Source organism: Hypomesus nipponensis, chromosome 19 (genome assembly GCF_054491055.1).
Source record: "Hypomesus nipponensis isolate SF chromosome 19, ASM5449105v1, whole genome shotgun sequence".
Classification (NCBI taxonomy): domain Eukaryota; kingdom Metazoa; phylum Chordata; class Actinopteri; order Osmeriformes; family Osmeridae; genus Hypomesus; species Hypomesus nipponensis.
Genome location: NC_140379.1, coordinates 18,902,360 through 18,910,632, shown reverse-complemented (window position 1 = coordinate 18,910,632; position 8,273 = coordinate 18,902,360). Strand labels below are relative to the sequence as shown.

Below are 8,273 nucleotides of genomic sequence, written 5' to 3'. Positions count from 1 at the left end.
GGATGGGCTGCATGAGGATGCTTCCTTTGGTGTGGATGGGCATGCTAGATATTTTGTATTGGACATGACTCAAAACATTGATCACATAGATGTGTCTGACACCACAAAGTTCTGGAAAAGTGAAGTACTATTCTATTTGCTATGGCTTTTGCAGTCACTCAATCTCAACCACAAATGTGTAATGTTAGAGAGGCAAGACACAAGGTTGACTTTCAGGGCAGATTCAAGATATACATTGTTTATTTTGAATAATTGTCAAACAATGACAATCACCCCTCCATATCACTCCATCCCCTCCATATCACTGCATCGAGACCTCCATCTAGACCTCCATACAACTTCATCCTTCAATGAGAGATAGAAGCAAGAAAAACAAATATAAAAAACATTATGGATATTTGACTTTTCCTGACCTTTCAATATTCAAACCCCATATTCGGTAAGTCGGTAACAGCACTACTTACTAGTTGAATGGTCTCCCTTCAGTGCGCAATTGTTTAGATATCCCCCTATCAAACTCCTCCACTGAAATAGTACAGACAATATTACTTCTAGGTAAGCATAAATATCAGTTACCCTAACAAAGTAGTGTACATTAATTAGCATTACTTGAGTGGTTGTTAATTAAGGTATTAATAGTAGATTATAAAGTTGTATGGCATTGTGCAGAAAATGTGCATTCTCTACTTACCTTTGATGATAAACTGGTCCAGAGATGAAGACCTTTTCTGCATCCTGCAGGGACATATTCCTCAGCATACTCAGGCCGTAGCCTATATGATGGCCTACAAAAATTATATGGTTAATTTTTAAGACAGTAGGCTGCAGATTTCGTTTAGCTGACAGATCGAATCCACTTGCTTTTAACCTATTTTTTTAACCTTTTTTTTAATTAATGTGCTCCCTCCCTCCCTCCCTCCCTCCCTCCCTCCCTCCCTCCCTCCCTCCCTCCCTCCCTCCCTCCCTCCCTCCCTCCCTCCCTCCCTCCCTCCCTCCCTCCCTCCGTAATAGATAATAATTTACAATAGCTTTTCTTTTACTATGCATGTTGCTTAGTGGGACTTCTGGCATTCCTTGCCTTGAACAATCCTCTTCAAAACTGGCTTGAATCCCGTTGTTGCCACTCGAAGCATTTCTTTCACATGGGTGTCAGTCGGAACAGATCGATGCTTTGATTTCACGTGTTTCAGGGTAGAAAACACAGACTCGCAGACGTATGCTGACCCAAACATTGAAATCATCTTAAGCGCAGCCCGTTTGACATTGGGGTCTTTTTCCATTGGCACACTTTTCCAGAACTCAATGGTCCCTTCCTTTAAAGCACTTTTCAGTTGGTGCTCCTCACGAAGATCGATCATCTCCAACTCAGCCGCGGCCTCATCTGTGACTAGCGCGGCTTTCAAGCAGTCCGTCTCCGCATTAAATGGGTTAGACGAGGAACGTAATCTGTGGCCTTTTCAGTTGTAGATCACGGAACCGGGTCACAAAGCTTTCGTGTAGGTTTTTCAATCAGTGTTGACGCCCGCGTAGGGCATTGTGGGAAGGCGAGCGGGGCGGCGACGCTCACTTAGGGCATTGTGGGAAGGCGAGCGGGGCGGCGAAAGTTGGATTTTCTCAACTTTATGTAAATGAGGAGCGTGAAAACGCCAGCGATGGCCAATCGGGTTGGTTTCTTGTTTCTTGTAACATAGCAACTGTTGCTCATGGTAAACATTTCTAGGTTTGACAATTTCAAGATGGAAGAGCAACTCATCGTATGTGTGTCTTCATACCCAGTATTGTATGATACGTCTATGTTCGATTACAGAGACGTAAACAAAAAAAATTATGCCTGGCGCAGGGTTGCTGCGGTTGTCGGCGTCCTTGGTGTGTTGTATTTTGTACTTTAATTCAGTTTCTTCACATTACGTAACTTTCTTCTGTGCTAGCTGCATAGTCTAGCTAGCTCACCCGGCACACGATTGACATTCAACGCTAAAATGCTGGCTGGCAGCCACTCGCTATCCATACTGTGAATGTGTAGAGGCAAGTCATAATCTATTTTATAATAATCATAATCTAGTCATAATCTAGTTTATTTGCACAGATTTAGAGTAATACAATAAAAGGTTACACATGTCAACGTTTATGTCTGATGCATCTTTTTTTCCAGCCGGAAAAAGACCCGTTACATAGAGTGCGGGTGGCATTTAATCTTTCACTCGGCCTAAAAAAAGTGTGGAAAAAGATAACCTATCGTGTGCTGAAGATAAGATCATGTCAGATCTAGAAAGCGTGTCGAATTCTTGCTTAATGTGTGTAAAAGTTGTATTTTGTCTGCACATTTGCCATGACATTATAGAACTACAACAGTGATTTAAGAGAACTACAGCTCTGAATGAATCTGTCTGGCACGCCCCCGAGCTTGGTGCACTATGGGAAGGCCGGCGGTGCTGAGCGGTAAAAAAGTCTGCAGTATGAACGCACCGTGAGTGACACAGCATGGCGACCAAAAAGGCCAGATCCATAATCCACTGGAGGTCCGGCTCTGTTCGAAATGTCTTAAAATGCGTCCTTCCTTCCTTCCTTTTAAGACAGCGAGGTCTGTTCGAAATGTCTTACATTTTCTCTTCCTGTCTAATAAGATACCTTGAAATACGTCACATAACGGTCATTTTTTAAGAGAGCATATGAGCTGCCTTGCTGTCTTAATGGCGGCACGTATTACCCATAACTCTGTGCGCGGGGTTACCGTGAGCAACAAGTTAATCAGAATTCTTTGACCGCCATTGCTCTAAGTTTATACAATTCATTTTTCAGCTAAACGTTACTTGTAAATCAGCATCTGAATAAAAATGTATTGAGAAGTGGGCAGTGTAGTTGCTGAAAATGTACTTATTTTATTGATGACACTCCTAATTTGTAAATTTGCACCGACTTTTCGATAACGTACAGTAGCTAGCATCGCAGCACAGTGCAGACACTAGCTAGTTGCTGCGTTTTATCATAATCCTATCAAATGAGTGAAATACAAACACAAATGTTATGAGCTATTAAGCCTATATCTAACACAAGTTTAAATACAGCTTAACTTGACTTAGTGTGAAAATAAACTCAATACAATTGACTGCCGTCTGACAAAGTGCGCTAGTGCGAGCACATAACTACACGCAGCGCGATGACGTACATCCTGTCTTAATAGGCTGTTCAAAAACAACGGTTTTTAAGATACCTTACCCCGAAGAGAGCTGTCTCGTTAGACACCTGTCTAATAAGACATCAAGGATTAAGACAGCTGTTTAAGTTTTCAACCAGAGCCTCGAGAGCTCGGGATAGTCCTTGTCCTTCTCTTCCATGAACAGTTTCACGGCATCCAAAATCGCAAAAAAGCGAGAGAGTACCTGGCCTTTTGACAGCCACCTCACAGTGCAGTGCAGCGGTAGGTCACCTGGAAGCCCTTTGGTCCAGCTCAGCGATGAGATTCTTGAATTGCCTGTGGTTAAGCGCATGTGTGCGGATGTAGTTGACGATTTCCATCACAGGCTTCATGACGTTGTTTAAATCCAATGATTAAGACACATGTTGCTCCCTGTGGCTGATGCAGTGGAAATTCCAAAACTCGGGAAACGTTTGGTCAGCTTTGCACAGCCCCACAAGCCCGTTCACAGATCCGATCATGGATCCATCCGTGGCTATTGCAGTTAGGTTCGATATGGGAAGATTTGCTTTCGCAAATGCAGCCATCATTGTTTCTTTCACATCTATGCCACGGGTCTTTTAATGGCACAATATCAAGGAATTCTTTTTTGATCACAAAATCATTTGACACAGACCGTGCAAATATTGCTAACTGAAACTTGTCTTGTATGTCACAACTCTCATCCAATGCGACACTAAAAAACTCACATGCTTGAAGGTCAGAGTGCAACTGTGATTCAATAACTGTGTTAATATCCAATATTCTGTGTTCAACAGTGGGCAGGACAGTTGGACGTCTGATACCATTTGTTTTAGTTTGTCGTTTTCAGAAGACAATATTTCAACGTCACTCAAGCATTTATAATCTCTCCTTCATTGTATGGCTTTTTAGCCCGTGCAATGTTCCAAGCCAGTTGATAAGATGCAAGCGTTACGGTCTCTGAGTGCTTCGTAAAATTTTTAAAAACCTGTTTCTGTTTTTCTGTCTGACTTTTCAAAGTGACTAACTTGTGCTTGTGAAGTTCAGTCCCTTTTGGATATTCCTGCTCGATATTAGCATGGAGTGAGCTAAAGTGGCGCTGAAGATTGGAAGCTTTGAAATGGGCTAATGACGGCTGACATATTCAACTTATTCCGCCCCGCCCACTTTTTTCATCTTTTTGCACTTCCGTTGTATTTGCACTTCCGCTTTACCGGGGATATCATTCAATTCAATGGAGATCTGCCGAGAAGTCCCGCTGCTAAAATATTACATTATTTAGTGGATTTGTGCAAGATGTGCTACGTTCGTGTATGTGCTACGTTCTCCCCACCCACAAAAAAATTTGGTCGAGAAGTTGGGTCTGGAGGGTCTCATATTGGGGAACAACTACAGAAAACCAGAATCTGGGCGTACCAATGAAATTGCCAGGGCGGGCTTTATACGATGATGGACAGATGATCAACATTAACGTAATCACCCACGTCACAAAAGAGCGCCTAAGTTGAATTCGTTTTGAACAAACAACATATTACGTTGCTCTGATTGGTTGTAGGTCTATCCAATTGAGCGAAGAAGCATTTGTTTTCTAGGCTCGTTTGAAACACGCCCTGTAGTCAAAGCCCAACGGAGAGTTCTCAGACTCATATTCTGACTAGAATTATGAGTATGACAACGTCAGGCTAATGTGTATGGAAGTTTATTAGACTCTTTACAATGCAATGCAATTCAGTTTGTATTATTTTGAATACAAATGTGAATGAACGCTTATTGCATTGTATTTCATATTGACAAGGTTTTTTTGACTCTTTATTCAAATGAAAATGCATTTGTCAAATGGCAATTCAATGCGCAAAGTGACAATGCAATCCGCAATTCAAATGGCAAAGCAGTTGTCAAATGGCAATTCAATGTGCAAATGACAATGCAATCCGCAATTCAGTTTGTATCATTTTGAATAAAAATGTGAATGAACGCTTATTGCATTGTATTTCATATTGACAAGGTTTTTTCGACTCTTTATTCAAATGAAAATACATTTGTCAAATGGCAATTCAATGCGCAAAGTGACAATGCAATCCGCAATTCAAATGGCAAAGCAGTTGTCAAATGGCAATTCAATGTGCAAATGACAATGCAATCCGCAATTCAGTTTGTATTATTTTGAAGAAAAATTGGAACGAACGCTTATTGCATTGCATTTCATATTGACACGGTCTCATCGACTCTTTATTCAAATGGTGATTCAATGTGGTAGCTAAACAGCGCCCCCAGTCTATTGCATTAGCATTTACTTGTCATCACGCTCTTTTTGTTCCAAAATTCAAATGAAAAATGCAATCTGTCAGTTCCCCCATCAAGGCGGGTCCCCGCCCCTATTGAGGGTAAGACCTAACTCTACTCTGCTTCTGAGTGGCTACTATGGCTGAAATTAGTGCCAGGAGAGCGAGCTCTGTAAAAACGATTTGTAACTTTGTTTTCAAAATAATACAAACTGAATTGCGGATTGCATTGTCATTTGCACATTGAATTGCCATTTGACAACTGCTTTGCCATTTGAATTGCGGATTGCATTGTCACTTTGCGCATTGAATTGCCATTTGACAAATGCATTGCCATTTGAATAAAGAGTCTAATAAACTTCCATAAATGTTCGTGTGCTACAACAAGTCAACAATACACCCTTTCACTGGATGGCTTGAAAACGACTTTTAAGTGTTGATATAATTCATTTGCCGGTCAGATCGCTGCCCTGCACTCTGCTGTGCTGCCATATGCAGGCATCACATTAGCCACAAACATAAGATATTCTAACGATTTCACTGCAGGGCATATGCATTTGCTATACTTTGTTCGAAAGCTTAGGTCCTCTAGAATTCAGTTGTGTGATTAATTTTACAGTCAGTACAAGTATTTGAGACTTCCCCTCTAAACCGACCAGCTAGCACTGTTGGCAGTAGAACGTTAGCTAGCTTCTTGTTCATCTACTTGAGGCCAGGGGCGCAAAAAGTGGGTATGCTCTATATACGGCGCATAGGCGCGCCGCACCATGGGGGCGCCAAAGCAATGGAAAAAATTTATAAATTTAAAAATATTAAATCTTTTTGGGGTATTTTCTATTTATAGCTGCTGTTGTGCGTTTCTGCATTTCCTCAATGTTATAAAACATTTTAGAACCGCTAGCGTAGGCGCCCTATCTCATAAGATAGAATTTTGACATCTAGAGGGAGCGGGGGCGCCATGAGCGCTGAGCGAGCAGTTACGAGTATTGAGTTGTCGTCTATGGAAAATGATGGACAAATCAAAACAGTTGTCGGGGGCTAAAAATAGAAAAAGAGAGAGGGAAAAGCAGATGACATGTCAAGGGATGCAACAGTAGTAGTAAATAAGTGGATGGTTAAAGGCAACAGGTAGGATTTAAAGTGTGACGTTTGTGCTTGGAGGCTTGCAAATATTCATGTTAACAGACTAGCTAGCGTTTGCTAACACTGGGAATGTAGCAGCCAAATTTGGGTTTAAGGCTAGTTTAGAATATGCAAAACCGAGGTTGCCAAGCTGAAAACAATAATAAATGTACAATAAATGACAAGAATCTGGAAAACTTAATGCAATAACTCTGGTTTACATCAATCATGCACAGTGTGCAATCATGCATAGATTTTCTACCAAACTTGGAGACTTGCAAATATTCATGTTAAAGGTGACATGACATGCTGTTTTTGGATGCTTTTATATAGGCCTTAGTGGTCCCCTAATACTGTATCTGAAGTCTCTTTCCCGAAATTCAGCCATGGTGCAGAATTATAGCCACTACAAGTAGTCCCACAATCAGCTTTCCTCAGAACGCGCTGTTTCTGTGTCTGTAGCTTTAAATGCTAATGAGGAGGAGAGGGGCGGCAACATGCGCTAATGTTTACAACGGATGTATCGCAATGGCTCGTAGCCCCCGTTGCTGTAAGATGCCTCAAATTTAGCCATTCTCTTCTGATCACCCTGGTTTACAGAGGTGCACACTCATTCATTTCAATGTGGAGAAAGGCGGATATCGCGAGCCATAACACCAACAGCAGAACGGTTATCCAAATAACAAAGAAGTGTACAACACTGGCGTTACAGCGTTTGTATTCACACACACACTTGATGCCATCTACCTTTACATTAGCGACAGTAACTCAGCTGGCTCGTAGCCCCGTTGCTGTAAAATGCTTCGAATTTGCCCCTTCTCATTTGATCACACTGGTTTGCAGAGGTGCACACTCATAATAATTTCAAAGAGGGGAAAAGCGGATATCGCGCACGCCATAACCCCAACAGCATAACGGTTATCCAAATAACAAAGAGGTGTACAACACTGGCGTTACAGGGTTTGTACGTTAGCAACAGTAACTCAGCTGTTAGCTGCAGAGCTAATGTTACAGCCACATTCTAAGGGTAGGTAACAATGTACAGTAAAGCAACACAATTATATAGCGTTAGTTAACTTACTTGTCCAAGTTTTGTAGCTTGACCAAGGAGATTTAGTAATGATCCAGAATTTAATTTCAGCAAGGCCAGCTTTGTGTTGGCTCAAGTTGAGGAAACAGTAGTGGCTGAAATGTTTGGCGCAGACATGCAAAACTTTGGGAAGTTGTGTTGGCGCATTTCCAGCGAAAATAAAATTGAGATATTGGTTGTGCAGAGGCTCGGATGAAGGAATTAAATAAAGATTTGAGCTTGCATTTGTACATCCAAGCACTGAGCAACTGTTGTGCTTCGTTTGTTTGCTCGCCATGATGTCTCTCCAGGAAAAACCGATATCGCACTTGCCCTTGCACGGTGGTACTGTAGCTCAGTTTCTAACGGGCGGGCCAGATGATCTGGGCGGGCAAAGCAGAGAGAGGGGAGGTAACCTTTCTCGTATCTACGTCACTTGGAGGAGATTTTCAAACAGAGCGTTTGAGCCTTCATTTTGTCAAAGGCGGAGAAGAACACCCAGGGCTTTGTTTAGACCTATCGAAAAATCTAGCCACTGGGGGACCAAAGGCATGCTAGGGGAACTCATATTAATGTTAAATAACCTCATAAAATGAAGTTTTCATGTCATGTCACCTTTAACAGACTGTTTTCAGACTAGCTA

General features: G+C 41.8%; 1 long non-coding RNA gene across 1 annotated transcript; it reads right to left on the bottom strand.

Annotated features, from left to right (window-relative positions):
• Positions 1-216: 216 nt before the first annotated feature.
• On the bottom strand, positions 217-7,960 carry LOC146247345 (uncharacterized). The gene is made up of 4 exons (XR_014732311.1): positions 7,643-7,960; positions 692-785; positions 465-525; positions 217-345 (listed from the first exon to the last, which is right to left on the bottom strand). It is a non-coding gene; the product is annotated as an uncharacterized LOC146247345 (long non-coding RNA).
• Between the last annotated feature and the right edge of the window lie 313 nt (positions 7,961-8,273).